The sequence below is a fragment of the Trachypithecus francoisi genome, unplaced genomic scaffold (assembly GCF_009764315.1).
Source record: "Trachypithecus francoisi isolate TF-2019V2 unplaced genomic scaffold, Tfra_2.0 Lachesis_group16, whole genome shotgun sequence".
Taxonomy (NCBI): Eukaryota; Metazoa; Chordata; class Mammalia; order Primates; family Cercopithecidae; genus Trachypithecus; species Trachypithecus francoisi.
Window position 1 is genome coordinate 76,580,746 of NW_022681461.1, and position 18,456 is coordinate 76,599,201.

The following is an 18,456-nucleotide window of genomic DNA, read 5'->3' on the forward strand; positions in this document are numbered from 1 at the left end:
CCTCTCCCTACTACACTTACCCTGCTCTTTTTACTATTCATTTATTTATGATGTTTATTGTTCCTTGTAGCTTGCTCTATTAGACCGTATGCTCCATGAGAGCAGGGATATTTTTGTTGTGTTCACAGATGTCTCCCAAGCACTTAGAGTAGTGCCTGATACATCGCAGGTACATAATAAATATTTAATGAATGAATTTTCCAATGTCTAATTGACAACAATCCCTTCATTACTGCTCCTGTACTCATACTAAATTTATCAGTTTTACAGACAAAACTCCTCTTTTACAGTGATAATTTGCAGAGGAAAGACTTTTTTTTTTTTTTTTTGAGATGGAGTCTCACTCTGTTACCCAGGCTAGAGTGCAGTCAGTGGTGCGATCTTGGCTCACCGTAACCTCCGCCTCCCAGGTTCAAGCGATTCTCCTGCCTCAGCCTCCCGAGTAGCTGGGATTACAGGCATGTGCCACCACACCTGGCTAATTTTTGTATCTTTTTTTTAGTAGAGACCGGGTTTCACTATGTTGGCCAGGCTGTTCTCAAACTCCTGACCTCAGGTGATCTGCCTGCCTCAGAATCCCAAAGTGCTGGGATTACAAGCATGAGCCACCTCTCCCAGCGGAGAAAGACATTTTTCAATGGATAAAACATTAGACTGAAATGTTTGTGTTTCTCAAAGTGAGTTCCATCGAGTCCAGGAGGCTCAGATCACAGGCTCAGGGGATGAGGTGTCCTGAATTTGACTAACACTTCTCTAGCATGCTCCTGGGCCAGAAATAAACATCTTGCTGTCATTCACCACACCTGGTGACTCTTCCTTGTCGGTAGGCAGGGTGGGCTTCACCCTCCATGAAAGGAGCCTCTCACTTTTTTTGTGCAATTCTGGAGTAGCCATTTTCCCTCTCTTTACATCATTTTCTTTAGCTAGCCAACTTTTGAATTTGTTTCATTTTTCCAGATTATGAAAGAAACATACATAAGATTTAGAGAACTATAAAGACATACAAAAAAATAGATGCCCAAAGACTTGAAATTCACCTACTTTGTAAAAGATAACTTCTGTAGCTTGCCTCTCTGCACATAAATGCAATACTCAGACACACTATCAATAATATTTTGGTGCAGTTTTTCCAGTTTTTGTTCTATGTGTATGCATTAAGTTGAAATACAGGAAGTTGTCAATGTTCAAACATTTTGACCCATAAAATGGCAATTTTATATTTATTTATTTGAGACAGAGTCTTGCTCTGTTGTCTAGGTTGGAGTGCAGTGGCACAATTGTGACTCACTGCAGCCTCAACTGCCCTGACTCAAGTGATCCTCCCACCTAGGCCTCCCAAGTAGCTGGGACCACACATGGGTGCCACCACACCCAGCTAATTTCCTTCTTATTCGTGGAGACAGGGTCTCGCTACATTGCCCAGACTGGTCTTGAACTCCTGTCTCAAGCAATCCTCCCACCTCAGCCTCACAAAGTGTAGGGATTACCGGTGTGAGCCACTGCACCCTGCCTGGCAATTTATAGTGCAACCTACTTAATTCCCACATACCATACCATGTGTATTTTACATCATATTCTTTTCATGTCATTCTAACAGCACCATTTGCCCATGTATTTATGGATTATTGGGCTCTTCATAAGCTTGCATTAACAGCACAAATAATTGATGAATATTAGCATCTCAGCTCAGAGCCGTGCTTTGTAATCACTGGAGCAGTACAAGTAGGGCAGACTTCCTAAGTCTTGATGCAAATGACAATCCTCAGTGATTCTTCCAGGAAACTCTTCCTATAAATTCCCTTAGCCAATTGCCTGCATACGGTGCCTGGCACCAGATTTTCTGCCCTGTTGGCAGCTTCTGGGAATGCTACTAATAACTATGTTTAGATGTTCATCTCTTGTTCCTCTTGTACGAATATAGTCCATTACCTGTGATGTATATTCAGTTTGTAGTGTAACTTACTCTCCATTAAAATGATGTTCTTTTGTTTTCTTTGTTGTTGTTATTGTTTTTCATGGTTTCTGGATTTTTGAGCCAGGTACAGTCTACCGGCACTAATAGAGAGAGCTGACTATATTTTTGAGCTTTGCAGGAGGAGGGCTGCTGTTAGGGTCCTGGCTTTCTCTCAGCAAACATCATCAGGACTGTCAACTCTCTGTCATTTCATCACAGAAAAGTCCCTGAGGAGTCCATGGACCAGGTAGTTCCATCATGTTGTGATCCTGCCTCCAACGTGATTGCCCAGAGACGGTAATCTATGTGGGTCCTCTCTGGACCAGCTGATCTGGGACTGAGTACAGCTCTATTCCCAACTGGGCCTTAATTTGCTATACACTTGGCTGGGTTCAACAGTAGACGAAGAAGATTATGTGTCCATTCAAAAGCCCCATTTACGTAAGGTTTGGGAGCTTATGACATAAGATCAACTGTCATCGGTAATAATAACCTTATGTCACTCCAGGTGCAACAGCTTAAAAGGATGAACTTTAACATTTTGGCCCCAAGCATAAAACAGTAACAGGAGACTAGAACATCTAAAGGTAATCTGTAGCCTACAAACACATCAAAGGGTAGAGAAAATAAGGCAAAAAAGCCACAAAATGAAATGACATGGCTTCTCTTATCGTCAATACATGGTAATCTACTACACAGAGGTAGTGTGTCCTAAAACCTAACACCCTGGCTTTGAGATCAGACTGACTTGTGTTCAAATCCTCACCCTCTTACCAGTTGTGAACAGCCCCTAGATTGTTTTCTGTTCTGTAAAACTGAGCTAAAACACTCATTCTGTAGAGTGATGGTAAGGATTAAAGAGAGAATATATATAAAATATTCATCATACTTGAGCTTGATAATAGCAGTTATTATAACTAGATATATACAAAACAAGAATTTTTAATTTGAATTTTTTTTTTTTTTTTTTTTTGAGAGGGAGTCTTGCTCTGTTGCCCAGGCTGGACTGCAGTGGCGCGATCTCGGCTCACTGCAAGCTCCGCCTCCTGGGTTCACGCCATTCTCCTGCCTTAGCCTCCCAAGTAGCTGGGACTACAGGGGCCCACGGCCGCGCCCGGTTAATTTTTTGTATTTTTAGTGGAGACGGGGTTTCACCGTGGTCTCGATCTCCTGACATCGTGCTCCGCCCGCCTCGGCCTCCCAAAGTGCTGGGATTACAGGCGTGTGCCACTGCGCCCAGCCTAATTTGATCTTTTAAATGCTTATTATTGCAAACAAGTCATTGCGACATTAATAAACTTTAAAAAAACCAACCTTACTACTTCAAAAAAATGACTAGTTATATTTTCCCATATTTCCTTCTAGTGTTGGTGAACGTGTCAACGCCATGTTTACACAATCTATTTGTGTTTCTAGCTTTGTTGTTGTTGTTGAGACAGAGTCTCGCTCTGTCACACAGGCTGAAGTACAAATGGTGCCATCACAACTCACTGCAGCCTTGACCTTCTGGGCTCAAGAGATCCTCCCACCTCAGCCTCCCATGTAGCTGAGGCCACAGGTGCATGCCACCACACCTGGATAAGTTTTTTTGTTTGTTTGTTTTGTAAAGATAGGGTCTTTCTATTGTTGCCCAGGCTGGTCCTGAACTCTTGGGCTCAAGCTACCGTCTCACCTGGATCTCCCAAAGTGCTAGGATTATAGACATGAACCACCTTACCCGACCTGTTTTCTGCATTTTTTTTTCTCAATTAACATTGTACCCTAAGTTTTCCCTGTTGCAACATGGTCTTTTTAACTTAGTATAAGATAGTTGTTATTTCAACTAATATACCATAATCTAATTAATCATCCCTCTATTGTTGAGTACTTTGTTTCCAATTTGGGGAGTATTCTTTCATTTTGTTCCTGCTTCTGTTATGGTGATTTAAAATGCATGATATTAAACATATTTAGGTCTTTCCTTTAGGTGTAAGCATGTTTCTAGCTCAAATTTGAGGGCATCGTTTAAGCTAACGGCTGTCAGCTGTGAGAAAAGAAAAGGGTGTTTCAGTCTGGGGGTCAGCAAATTAAGACAACTTCGAAAATTCACACATCCTCCGTTGACCTCGTTTTCTTCATCTCAGCAGTTGGCAAACTGGCATGAGGATGACGGTTGATTTAGGTAGGCACTCAAGAAATGGATCTTTAAGGTGGTCTAAACACGTTTACGTTCCCTATTTCATTCAACTTCCACTTGGGGCCCAGATTGAAGCGTAGGTATTCACAATGGTTGAAGCACAGAAAGGATGAGGCAGCGGGGAAAGCACAGAGAATGCCACCCGTTGAGCCCCGGGGCGCTGGGTGGAGCTCTGCGGGGGGCGTCGCCTGCCCCTCCAGGGGGCTCCTCCTTCCGGGGGGCTCCAGCCCCGCCCGGCTCCGAGCATGCCCAGTGCGCTCCCCGCCGGTCCGAATGGTGCTCAGCGGGCGCCGCGGCTCCAGGTTTTGCTGGCGACTCGAGGCCGGGCGGGGCGCGGGCTGTCCTGACCCTGGACTCCGGGCTCCGTCGGAAATCCCCCCGACGCGACGCCCGGGCGGCACCCGCTGCAGCGGCGTTATCCCGGGACATGCGGCTCGGAGACAAGGACCGAAATGAGCTTCTAGGGGTTGCCGGGGCCTCAGTCTATCCCTGGAACGACCGCCCCCAGGACCTGGCACCCAGGCCCCACTGGAGGGTTCCAGCCATCTCTGCATCCCTTCGTTCACATATTCAACAAGTAATGTTTGAGCGCCTACTGTGTGCCAGACGGTGTCGCAGGGGGGTCACTGCAGTAAAGACAAGCAGAGCTACAGCCCCAAAGCTGACATTCAGGAGTGAAATACAACATGAGAATTAAACGAATCGGAGGAAAAGCCAAAGTGACCTCATCTGCTCCTCTGCCTCCCTGCTGTTCCCTAAGCGGTCCGGCGCCCTTTTGGTTCTTTGCACTGGCTGTTCCCTCTGCCAGAAATGCTCTTCCCCGCGTATCTGCGTGGCTGAAATACTCCTATCACCTTCTCAGTGTCACCCGATCAGACTGCCCATCAGCTCAAGGGCCCTATCCGACCGCTTCACTGAAAATTCAATACTTACCTCCACCCCCAAACCTCCTGACCCTGCTCTTTTTCCTCTTAGAACTTACCACTTTCTAATATAATGCACAGTTGGCTGTTTATCTGTTACCAGTCCCTCTTTCCCCAAACTCCACTGGGGGACAGAATTTTTGTCTATTTGTTCACCACGCGAGAAGAACCAGAATAGGTGTTCAATAAATATTTGCTGATAATGGATAAATCGTGTTAAATGCTATGAAGAAAATAAAGTACATGGAGTGGCCAGGAGCAGAGGGCTAATCGAGGAAGGTGGTCAGGAACGGCCTCTCTGAGGAGGGGACCTATGTACAATGAGAAGTCGCCGGCCACGTGAAAAGCTGGGCAAGAACGCCCCACAGAGGGAAAGGCGCGCGCCAATGTCCTGAGGCTGGTGAAGTTCCAGAGTTTGATGGACAGAAAGGTGCTCTAGGATCCGCAGGAAGGCAGATGTGAGATGAGGCGGAAGTGGGAAGCAGGAGCACAGATCAGGTAGGGGTCCCACGAGCCTTGGGGAGGTTTAACCAGGGAAGCTTACTAGTGCTGCGAGACGAGCACTGGACTGGAAGTCAGCGGGACCTCAGCTCAACCGCGCACCCGTCGTGTAAGACTCCTCGTTTCAAAGTTTCTTTGGGCGCCGACTGCTTGCCTTCCCTAGGCATGAAATCACTGAGGGCCTGGCACACAGTAGGTGCCCAGTCATGGTTGTGGAACGAATGGCTGCATGCATGCGTGAGGGAACTCAGGGCCTGCCCGGAGCTCGGCGGAGAGCCCCGGTGGCCCTAGGAGATGCGTCGGGGCGCGCCAGCCCGGGGCGGGGGCGGGAGAACACCGCAGGCCAGCCCGGACGCCCGCCCCCCGCCCGGCGCGCGGGCCCGTCGCGGCCAGCCCGGCCGGCGGGAACCGCCCGCGGGCGGCACTGGGCATGCTCAGACGGCGGCCAGGTCGCGCCGCGAGCGAGCTTCCGCGCCGCCCGCACGCGCGACCTACCTGGGCGCTCCGCGCCCCCGGATGCTGCAGGTACTGGCCACTGCGACCCCAGCGGGCCGGGGGCAGGGCGCGGGGCGGCCGGGGGCCGGGGTCGCGCTCGGCGCTACCCCGCCCCCACCCGTCCTGGGGCGCGCGGCGGACGCGCGGGCGGGCTGGTGGGTGCGGCGGCACCGGGTCCCCGCACCACGTCGGGGCGGGGAGGGGGCGCCCCGCCGCGCTCACCTGGCGGGGCCGGGGCAGGAGGGCGCGGGCGGGGCGCCGGGTGGGGCTCCGCCGGGCTGGCGGGCTGGCTGGCGGCCGGGACGCGGCGCCGGAGCGTGGGCGTGCGCTCCGGCCGGGCAGGGGCGGGCGCAACCCACAGAGCCCGTGCCACCGGCACCCCCGGAGGACCCCGAGCCGCCGCGACCCCGGCTTGGGGCTCCGAGGGGGCGCACAGCGCGCGGGGAGCCAGCCAAGCGCGGCGGCCAGCGCCTGGCTCCCAGGGTGAATCCGCCTCTCGGCTTTCAAAGATGGCATTTCCTGGGCCTGGCACGAAACTCCAGCGCCAATAAATCCTCCCCGTTCCGCGGGCGATATGGAATGATTTATCAGGTACCTGCGGTGAGACAGCTGCAGAGGGGGGAAGTGTATGTGAGAGTGCCCAGCCCCCCGGAAATTCCCATTTTCAGCTACCTAAACTTACTGAGAAGTTGCCGTTGCCTTAAAAATTCATGGGAAGTTGAGACAACTTGACACCTGGGTTTTCCGAGCTGGTGAAAAGAGCTTGTGACTTGGAAACTGGAGACCTCCGTTCAAGTTGGACTCCCCCTTGGCCAGCTAGTGACCTTGGGCAAGTTGTTTAACCTCGCTGGTCCTCAGTTTCCTCTCTTGCAAACAGCTGGTAATAATGCCCACCTCGCTGGGTTGTTGAGTGGCTTAAGTGGGATAAATTATGTGGAGGTGTTTGGCACCGTGCCCGGCACAAAGCTAGCAAGCAGTTGGCGTGATGTGAATTTAATTCGTTTAGAGACCCTCGTGGCTCTCATTTCAGCAGGAAATTAGAATTAGGAAACCATCTTCAGGGCCTACTGGTGGAGTGACAGACCCTGTCTCTGTGCCCAGGAGAACTTCTGCCGAAGTCAAGGCCTTCGGAAAAGCAATTTAGCCAAATTGTAATCAGAGAGCATCTCCTTTAAAAGCAGTTTTATACATTCAGAAACTCCAGAAGTTGGCAGTTTGGCTTCACTTACAAAAGAGCTGTTTTGTAAGATGATCCATCTTGCAAATGTTTAAGCAGATGATGGGAGAAAGTAAAGCCTGCTTAGGAAGATTTCTGTTCTAAAAAGCTCCCAAATCCAACTTTAAGTGATTATTTAGATCAGGGTTTCTCAGCCTTGCACTACTGACATTTGGGGTTTGATAATTCTTTGTGTCGTGGGCATTGTAGGATTTAGAAGCATCCCTGGTCTGTAGATTGCAGTAGCAATTTCTGTCTCCCAGTTGTTCCAACCAAAAATGCCTCCAGTATTGTCAGATGTCCCCTAGGGAGCAAAATGCCACCCCCGCACCCCTTTAGAAACACCAGTTTAATTCTTGCTTTCTGTCATTAGCCCGAGTTGTTTGATAAATTCATCTTGTGCTTTTGTAATAACTAACCTTTGCATAGCCTTGTAGAACTTACAGAGTACATTCACCTGTATTATCTCATTTAATCTTTACAACTCTTGTGAGGCTGGTGTCACTCCCATTTTACAGATGAGGACATTGAGGCTCTGAGCAGCCAGTTACACAGTATGTGGTAGAGCTGGGATGTGTAACCCAAGTCTCCTGGTTCCAAGGACAGGTCTTTTTCTTCTGCATCAAGCTGCCTGCCACTTTGTTGTATGGAGGCTTTGATATGGATGACTTTCCGGATGATTAAATCAAGATGTGAAGTATATTGGAAGTTGGAAACTTTTTTGAGATTGACTAGTTGAAAATTAACAACAGTAAGCTATTATCTGACAGAGTAGGCCATTCTAGTTAAATATTCTAGTTTATAGCGAGCTCCCATAAATCCCACATGCAGTTAATGGAATACCAATTTGCAGAGAATTAGAGTAGAATAGAACGTGCCTAATACTCTATTGATCCTGCATTGTCTCTGGTGATTTGCCATCTCCTGAAAAGGACTCATATGCAAATTAGACATTAGCTGGGGAATGTAAAAGGACAAGTTACTGAAGGCATTTCAGAGTAGCTGAGGCATTTATTGAACTTCTATATGGCAGATGTAGTGCTGGGTGGGGATGTGAGTTGGACCCCAGAGAATCCAGGGTGCCTGCATCCACTTCCCTGCAGGAAAGGGCAGGCCCTGGTCAGGCCAGACAGGTGGTGGGCCCTCAGACAGCTTGGGGCAGTAGAAAAAGCCCAAGGTACCATGGAAGCAGATTCAGGATCCCATACCATATCATCAGTCATGTCTCTGAGCCCTCAATTCATCTTTTGTCATACAGAAGATACTCTGGTAGTTTTAAGCATTCTCATTCAAGTCTCAGAAACCTGGTTAGGGAGGCAAGGTCAGAGACAAATCTTATCCCTGGAAGAAGTTGGGGTTCCAAGGTGGTAACTGGCTTTAGAGAATTGAGACCAACGCTTTGTTGGCTGTGAACTAGAAGGTTTCACACACAGTGGAGTTTGTTGCTGCCAAACCCCACCCCGTTCCCCACCTTGCAGATAAGGAAACTGAGCTGGCAAAGGTGGTAGAGTGGGGCCAGGAGCAAGAGGGACCAATTTTGACCTTCTGAACTACAGGTCCAGGCATGCAAGAGACAACATTTTCTAGGATAGGCATAACCTACCAGAAGGGCTCAGATGGGAGGGAGTGAGAAGGCATGGCACCCTGCCTTTCCCCAACCCTCAGGGTTTGCGGTGGTTGAGAAGAGACCAGCAATTTGTGGTCCCTACATCTTTCCCCAGGAGAGCTCACCTTCCAGCATTGCAGTCCTGGAAAGCAGGGACAGTGCCTCTTTATCTTTTCCCAAGATCTGTTGTAGAAGCTGGAAAGCTGAAGACACCCAGCACATACCCTGGCCTGGAAGAGCTGGTGGGGGTGGGATAGCCTACCCAAGCATCACCTCTTTGTACCAACTCTAATAGAGACAGGAGGTGACCAGGTCAGTGTCCACACTGCTCTTGGCTGGATCCAGGTGACCTCAGAGCCTGATCTTATAGGTGTCTTCTTTCTCTGGCCGAGAAGGACCTGAGAAATACTTGTAAGCCCCTGGCTGAAAACTGATTTGGTAATGGGTTCTAAGACCCAGAAATCTTCTATCTCCAGAGCTTCTGCTTGTGTGTGCACCTGAAACTTCCCACTGCCCCCAGGTTAACTTATTATTCCAAGACCAGGTGTGAGCACAGATTTAACAGCAAATTGAGACATTTATAGAGTCTCTACCATGTATTAGGCTATAGGGCTACAGAGGTGAACACTGAACCCCTGCCTTCATGGTGTGTTTGGGAAGACAGTGACGTTTGTGTGTGTGTGTATGTGTGTCTCCATCCATTTGTCCATGGTCCTGTAAGTGCTTTAAAAGGATAAACTAGATGCAGGAGACACCAGAGGATGCAGCCATTCATTCCCATGGGCATCAGGAGACACTGTGGGGAGTAGTTCTAATCATGGGGAGAAGTTCTAACTTCAAGGCATCATTTGAATTAAGCCTCAAAGTTAGGAACAAGATGGCATTTGGGGCAGGCAAAACAGCAGGGGCAAAGGCATGAAGAGACTTTGTGGATCGTAGGCATGGTGACTCTTCTCCAAGTCCAGCCTGGTCTTTTTTGTTTTTTGAGACAAGGTCTCTGTCATCGGGCTGGAGTGCAGTGGCCTGATCATGGCTCAAGCAGTCCTCCTTGTACCTCGCACCTGGGACCACAGGCATGTGCCACCACATCCAGCTAATTTTTTATTTTTTGTGGAGACAAAGTCTCACTATGTTGCCCAAGCTGGTCTCAAACTCCTGAGCTCAAACAGTCCTCCTACCTTGGCCTCCCAAAGTGTGGCGATTACAGGCGTGAGCCACCGCACCCAGGCAAGTCCAGCCTCTTGGTGTTCACTAGTGCAGAACCCACCTGCTGTGGTTAAGGTCTGCCTTATCTCTGGGTGGGCCAGGCCTCACCCAGCCAAGGCTAAGTGCCTATTCTCCTTGATTCTCCTTGTTTTCACCTGGATGGGAGCAATGTCACTGTGTTGTCTTTGAGGCAGGAGTAACCTCTGTAGGGATGCCTCTGGTTTTAGTTATCAGCACTAGTCTGTACTTACTGGTTGCTACACACTGTTGTGAGTGCTCTCCAAATATTAACTTAATTCATTTAATCTTCACAGCAGCCCTGTGGCCAGGCTGCCTCTCAGGTACAAGTAGGTGGGGGCTGAACTCCTCTGCCCAGTGTATGTCCCTCTGTGGGTGATGCTCTGATTGTGGCATGGGCTGTCTTGGCTGCCTTTACATAGATGTGCCGGGAAATAGCCCAGTCTGAGTTGCAATGGAGCACTGACCCCATTTCCTTTAGGGGGCCGGCAGGACTCTGCTGACTGCATTTTCTGAACCAAAGAGTGGGATCTGTAGTATGAAAAAAGAATGTGTGTGCCACTGCTTTGTGCAAGAGGAGGCCTGAGAAGTGTTTGGATACTGAGAGAGTGGAATTTTTGAAACATTTTGATGGTTTATGTGGAAAGTTAGAGGATTTGAAATTGGGATAGTCCTGGAAAATTCAGGTCCCATGATTTACTGTTAGAATACACAAGCTTTTAGTAAATGTTTAAGCAGTGTAGAGTGAAGTGAATTTTTTGTTCTGAGCCCTAATAGGGAACAAACAGTGCTTTTTAGCCTCAAAATCTTACTGATTCCTTCCAGCCCCATTTTACAGATGGGGTGAGAAAAGTGAGGCTCAGAAAGATGAAGTAACCACCAGAGGGCACAGTGTTTGTAAGCAGTGCAGCCGAGATTTGTCTTTTTGTGGTTTTTGTTTGTTTTTTAAATATAGAGACAGAGTCTCGCCATGTTGCCAGGCTGGTCTTGAATTCCCGGGCTCAGCTGATCTTTCTGCCTCGGCCTCTCACAGTGCTGGAATCACAGGCATGAACCACTGTGCCTGGCTGCAGCCAACATTTGAACCCAAGTCTGTGCCTAGACAAATTATCTGTTGTCAAAGTCAAATAAAATAAAAAACAGATATTTCTCTAAATTTAAAACGTTTTGCTTGTGAAGTAAGAATAATAATTTGGGAAATCTATACAGACCAGTTGGTCTTTGGTTTGGAAAACAAAGAGAAGGTTGGGAGTGTTATTAGAATGAGAAATGTTACATATTGTTTTGAAAAAAATGTCCATTGGCACTAGAGAAGCTCTTCGGGAGCTGGCAAGCTCTGATTGTTGCATGACAGTTGTAGATAAAACTAGACTTAGAATCACAGCAATTTGTTTCAGTAGTTATTAAATAAAACTGATTTTAGGTTATAACAGGCAGTTTTAGCAGCCAGGCTTGCAAAGAATTATATTTTTGGAGCAATGTTATGTGCCCTGAGTATTTTTCCCCTGGCCTCTCAACTCTGATTTAGTTAGACATGACAATAATGACCCAACTGTGTCATCAACTTCCACCCTGTAAAATGAGAATCATAATGGCACCTATTCCCTTTAAGTTGACTGTCATAAATGAGCTAATGTGGAAAACCAACTAAGGCAAAACTTGGCATAGAAAAGGGGTTCCTCGCTTTGTGGTCAGACCCCTGACCCTCCAGACAAGCACTTTGATCTGTATTCAGTGCTGAGTCATTGTGGGTGAGTGAGGGTCCCTCCCCAGCCAGGACCACAGGTCCTGGTTCTCAGGACTGAAGGGATGTTCCAAGAGGAATCATCCAGGACTGTGCAGGGGCCGTGGCTGCCTGAACACTGTGCTGATGAGGGGCCCCTGGCGTAGGAGTGGGGTTGGAGACCTGGCCCATGCGCGCCACCTCCCTCAGCCACATCAGCTCAAGGGCTAGCCCAGAGGTTCTCAGTGAGGGAGGCAGCAACCAGCTCCATCAGCTGTCTTTTGACTACCAGCCACTATTGGGCCTGGGGAGGGGAGGTTAGCCTCCTGAGCTCAGTCTTTCCCACTGGTTCCCCCCAGTCCCCTCCCCTGCTCTGGTAATCAAATGCATACGTGGTTCTTGTCGAAAATAAAAGTGTCAGGGAACACAAGAAAAATTATGCACGATGCTTCTCATGAAAGCAGCTGGTCCACTCTCAGCACTGGCGCGATCTGCACATGCCCTCTCCCGCTTCCAGTGGATTCTCTACTCCATGGACAAAGGATTCTTCCATACACACCTATTTCTCTCAAAATGAAGACAAAGCTGATCTCTCGGCATCTCCTGCAGGCCCTATGTTCACGGTCTTTCCAGCCCTCACCTCACTGTGCTCCTTCCTGCTGCAGGGACTGCGAGAGCTTGGGACCTTCTCCCCCTCCCCACTGATTACTTCATCCTGTGTGTCTCAGCTCCATGATTGCAGAACCTTTGCTCACCTTCCTGACTTGAGTTAAATTGTTGCTATAAATGTTCATGCCACCAGATCTCTCTCTATTATAGCACTTTTCCTAGTGGCAGTTTTACAGTTAATTAGTGTAATTATTTGTATTAGTACCTGTCTCCCAGCTACACTATAAGCTGTGTGAAGGCAGGGTCTCTTTTTTTAAAAAAATTTTTCTAAGTTTTATTTTTTTTTCTTTTAATGATTTATTTTGATCCAATTCAGACCCGTAGGAAAATTGCAAGAATAAATCAAAGAAGTCCCATAAACTCTTCACCCAGATTCCCCAAACATTACCATTTTATTCTATCCCTGTGTATATATATCTTTCCTGAACCATTTGAGGATTATTTATCGATGCCTCCTTTCCCCCTACATTTATTTCCTAAAAGCAATGATATTCCATAACTACAAATTTTAGAATCAATAAATTAATATTGATACAACATCATTTACCTAATCTATGAACCTTAAGTTTTATATACTGTTTTTTTTTTTTTTTTTTTTTTTGAGAGTCATCCTCACTCTGCCACCCAGGCTAGAGTGTGGTGGTGTGATCTCGATTCACTGCAACCTCTACTTCCTGGGTTCAAGCAATTCTCCTGTCTCAGCCTCCCAAGTAGCTGGAATTACAGGTATGTGCCACCATGCCTGGCTAATGTTTGTATTTTTTGTAGTGACGGGGATTTCATCATGTTGGATGCTGGTCTCGAACTCCTGACCTCAAGTGATCCGCCTGTCTCAGCCTCCCAAGTAGCTGGAATTACAGGTATGTGCCACCATGCCTGGCTAATGTTTGTATTTTTTGTAGTGACGGGGATTTCATCATGTTGGATGCTGGTCTCGAACTCCTGACCTCAAGTGATCCGCCTGTCTCAGCCTCCCAAAGTGCTGGGATTACAGGCCTGAGCCACCACGCCTGGCCTAGATGTTAAGTTTTGCCAGTTGTCTTAGTGATGTCCTTTTTTTATAGCCAAAAACAAACAAACAAACAACTCTTATAAATGGGTTGCATACGGTTGTCATGTCTCGTTAGTTTCCTTTAAACTAAGACAGTTCCCCAACTGTTCTTTGTCCTTCAGGACCTTGACTTTTTTTGTCGTCATTTTTCCAAGATGGAGTCTCGCTCTGTCGCCAGGCTGGAGTGCAGTGGCGCGATCACAGCTCACTGCAGCATCTGACTCCTGGGTTCAAGCGATTCTCCTGCCTCAGCCTCCTGAGTAGCTGGGATTACAGGCATGCACCACTACGCCTGGCTACTTTTTTGTATTTTTAGTAAAGACAGGGTTTCTCCATGTTGGTCAGGCTGATCTCAAACTCCTGACCTCAGGTAATCCTCCCACTTCGGCCTCCCAAAGTGAAAGTACAAGCCAATTATTTTGTAGAATGCCCCTCACATGGAGTCTGTTTTAACTCACCATTTTGTCCCCAGTGCCAATGCCAAGCACAGTGCCTGGACTGTCAAATGCACTCAGTAAGTATTTGTTGAGCGAGGAGAAGGAAAGATGGAAGGAGGTACAAGGGGAAAAGTCAGCAGGTTTTCTGCTTTCTTCCACCCCCAAACATTTCACTGCTAAGCGATTTTTTTTTTTTTTTTTTTTTTTTTTGAGATGGAGTCTCGCTCTGTCACCCAGGCTACAGTGCAGTGGCACGATCTCAGCTCACTGCAACCTCTGCCTCCTGGGTTCAAGTGATTCTCCTGCCTCAGCCTCCCGAGTAACTGAGATTACAGGTGTCCACCACCACACCCGGCTAATTTTTTGTATTTTTTTTTTTTTGAGACGGAGTCTCGCTCTGTTGCCCAGGCTGGAGTGCAGTGGCTGGATCTCAGCTCACTGCAAGCTCCACCTCCCGGTTTTACGCCGTTCTCCTGCCTCAGCCTCCCGAGTAGCTGGGACTAAAGGCGCCCGCCACCACACCCGGCTCGTTTTTTGTGTTTTTTAGTAGAGATGGGGTTTCACCATGTTAGCCAGGATGATCTCGATCTCCTGACCTCATGATCTGCCTGTCTCGGCCTCCCAAAGTGCTGGGATTACAGGCTTGAGGCACCGCGCCCGGCCTGGATGTTGTTATTTAGTTGCAGTCATACTGTATACAGGTTTGAATCCTGCTGTTTTTATAACAAAGCTTTCCCCCAAAAAGAGAGGCTTCCTGAGAAGATAGTGAGCTTGCTGCCCTTGCAGGTATATAAGCAGAAGCCAGATGGTGGTTTGCCAGGGATACTGGAGAGGCAAATGGAACGTCTGATGAGACGTGAGACTCATCAGGTTGGGGGTCCCTGCTAATCTTGGGTAGCCTTCTCTAACTTCAGCTCTGACTTCACAGGCCTAGGACCCCAAGAATAGTGCAGCTAGAATTTATCATCCCAACCAGAACAATCTGAGAATGAAAGGGGGCTGTTAATAATTGCACCTGACTGATGGGCCTCAGCCCGGACTGCCCTAGGTAAATACGGACGTGTGGTCACCCTATTTAAGAGTGACTTCGAGGTTGAGATCAGTGCAGGGTGGGCCAGCATAGAAAACCCTCTAGCACTAGGAATCTTCCAACTGGATAAAGACAAAACCAATCTCTGCGTGGCCTGCAGGCCTGATGTTTGTGGCTTTGCTCCCCACACCTCTGTGGTCCCACCTCCAGTGGGATGCCACTCCCTAGCTTTGTGCCTGCCACACCGGCCTTTCGTCAGCCCTCACCTCACTATGGTACCTCCTGCCACTAGGACTGGCAGAGTCTGGGACCTCACTCGCATACCCAGGCTGGAGGGAGGAGCAGGGACAGAGTTTATGATAGATGGACAGGGAGATGAAGAAGCCAGCTGTGCTTCCTACTGACCAATTTCTAATAGAATTTAAGAACCAGGGTGTGTAAGCAAAGAAGGGCAGGAGGCAGGAGTCACCCTAGACTTTATCTTCTTTCCTCTAGTGCTCACACTTCCACCTCTTCTTCCTGCACCAACGCCCACATCCCTGTTCCAGCCCTAGTTCTGAGATCATGACTAAGTCACTGACCTTTGGCAAAGGCAAGGAAGCAGGTGGCATTGGGGACCCAGGCACAAGAGGATGGGCACTGGATGAACAGTAGGTGCAGACAGGGACTTGGATGCAGAGAAACCAGGCAGGAAACCAGCATCTAGGGATCCCAGTAACAAGGTCACTACAGGGCCATTTATCAGGAAGCCTAGATTTGTAATACCAAGTACCCAGACTCTCGGTCAAGGGGTCAGGCTGTGGGATCCATAGAATCTGGTTCTTTAACTTATTTTCTGCCTAGAAGAAAATACAAACCTTACGTTCGTGGATTACAAATTATTATAGGATGAAAATGTGAAGATAATGGGGCTGTTTTCTGGGAAGCATCCCAGTCATGTGAACTTTAAGAACACTGCCCAGTGCAGTCATGTTTTTATTACTCTAGGCATCAGCAGCTTTAATGGAAAAGCCAGTTAGTAAAGGAATATTCCAGTTCTTAGAATGCAAGATACTAGTACTGCTGAATGTTGGAAAGATTTTCTGGTTAACTGTGTTATTAGATTTTACTGCTTAAAAATGTACTTTCAGCCGGGTGCGGTGGCTCATGCCTGTAATCCTAGCAGTTTGGGAGGCCGAGGCGGGTGGATCAGCTGAGGTCAGGAGTTCGAGACCAGACTGGCCAACATGGCAAAACCCCGCCTCTACTAAAAATACAAAAAATTAGTGCTGGTGGGCGCCTGTAGTCCCAGCTACTTGGGAGGCTGACAGGAGAATCACTTGAACCCGGGGTATGGGGGCGGAGGTTGCAGTGAGCCAGATCATCTTTCACTCCAGCCTGGGTGAAAGAGCGAGACTCCATCTCTGAAAAAGAAAAAAAATAAGTACTTCCCTCCTCCCTCCGACCCCACACAGCTGCTTAAAAGCATTTAGTTTGGGGTCGCTTTTTACAGGAAGAGCATGTCACACAGTGTCAGAACTGGAAGGGACCTTAGAAAAGCCTTTTCCGCTCCCTCTTTTGTGGATGGAGAAACCGAGGCTCTGCACGGGATGTAACATACTCAAGGGCACATAGTCAATAGCAGAGCAGGAATGGTACCCATGTCTCAGAATTTCCAGCCCCCAGATCTTGGGTGTGTTTTCTACATCTCATCCAAGGAAGTTTATCAGATGGGCCATGTATTTTTAATTATTTTAATACCTTTTGGCATTTCTCTGGCGATAGAAATAAGTTGTATTGGCATTGAAGCGGTTAGGCATTTCTTGCTGAGTTTCTCTATGTAGAAGTTGCTAGGCTATCTTTCTTTTCTTTTCGTTTTCATGTAGAAAAGATGATATATACCTTCCATTGAATTTCCATATCATGTAGTGGTGTTTCTCAGACTATAGCACATCAGAATTACCTGGAAGGCTGGAAGGCTGGTTAAAACAGGCTGTTAGGCCCCACCCCCAGAGTGTGTGATTCTCTTGGTCTGAATCAGAGCCTCTGGTGAGGCCGGAAGTTTTGCATTTCTAACAAGCTCTCTGGTGATGCCACTCGTTTGGAAGCCAGGGACTGCCCTTTGAGGTCCGCTGCCCAGGGTTTCATGACACTTTTAGATAATATGCTCTGCGCTTTGTGGCCAAATGGGCCCTCCCTGCTCTTGCCACAATGGCCAGGGACTGCTCACTTGTTAAGACCAGAGGCAGGTTCTCACATCTCAGCCCATTTGGTCAGAGAGAAATTCCTCTCTGTTCCAGGGCTTCTGTGATGCTCCTCTTCCCTCCTACCTTCCAGCCCACCTTGGCTCTTCCTCTGCTGCCTGTTCCCTTTATCCTCTGCTCTTACTGTCCTACAGGCCTTTTCAGGTGAACTCAGCTTGTTCTATCAGCAGGGGCTTAGAGGTCTGTGTCTCCAGCCTGATCATCTCTGGGTATATTAGTCCATTCTCACGCTGCTAATAAAGACATACCCGAGACTGCGTAATTTGTAAAGAAAAGGAGTTTAATTGACTCACAGTTCCGCAGGGCTGGGGAGGCCTTGGGAAACTTACAATCATGGCGGAAGGGGAAGCAAACACAACGACCTTCACACGGCGGCAGCAAGGAGAAGTGCAGAGGAAAAGGGGGAAAAGCCCCTTATAAAACCATCAGATCTGGTGAGAACTATCACAAGAACAACAGCATGGGGGTAACTGCCCGGGTGATTCAGTTACCTCCCACCTGGTCCCTCCCATCCCTCCCATGACATGTGAGGATCATGGGAACTACAACTCAGTGAGATCTGTGTGGGGACACAGCCAAACCATATCACTGGGCATTTCCAATCCTGTGTATATCACATCTGCACAACTCCTCATGAGTGCCCCCAAGGCCCCTCCTCTGCGTTTCTGGAACAGAGCTCATCACCTTCTTTCTTAAAAATGCCCTCTCCACATAGTCTTCCTGCTTAGAAACCCAAGGTCACTCTTCGCTTGTCCCCCACACCTCAGAAATCCCTTCTTCAGCCCACTCCTCTTTTCCACTCCACCCGAACTGAGTTCGCTCGCTTCTCCCATTTGCCTCTTTTGCTTACTATCACAAATAGGCCTCTTGCGCCTGTACCTCCTTCACACAGCTACCAGAAAAACGTTCCCTTAAAAAGCACAGAAGATCACCTCATTCTGTGCGGGCTCCATCTGGCCTTGCTTTTCCCCGTCTTTTCTCCAACCCCGCAAAATGTACGCTGTAAGCCAGGGCTTCACAAGCTTTCGTGTTAAAATGCAAATACATACTCAGCAGGTCTGGGCTGGGCCCTATACTTGCCTTTCCAGCACTCTCGCAAGTGGTGCCAGGATGGGGTCCGTAAGCCACCACATGTTGAGTGACTGGACTCTAGGGGAGATCTGTGTTTCACAGAGTCCTGCAGACCTGTCTTCACTCTGTTCATAGTG

The 18,456-nt window shown here is 48.2% G+C and overlaps 1 protein-coding gene across 6 annotated transcripts in view; it reads left to right on the forward strand.

Annotated features, from left to right (window-relative positions):
- The window catches only part of PTPN3 (protein tyrosine phosphatase non-receptor type 3), a 161,181-nt gene that overhangs the window by 34,319 nt on the left and 108,406 nt on the right, over positions 1 to 18,456 (forward strand). For 3 of the 6 annotated variants that reach the window (XM_033237860.1, XM_033237863.1, XM_033237864.1), the window contains exon 1: positions 5,965 to 6,079. The exons of 1 other annotated variant lie outside the window; for it this stretch is intronic. The gene's annotated coding sequence lies outside the window, so the exon portion shown is untranslated. Of the gene's footprint in view, positions 1 to 5,480; positions 5,552 to 5,964; positions 6,080 to 6,432; positions 6,641 to 18,456 lie in introns of those variants that run through there. 2 more of the 6 variants (XM_033237861.1, XM_033237862.1) reach the window with 2 other exon arrangements.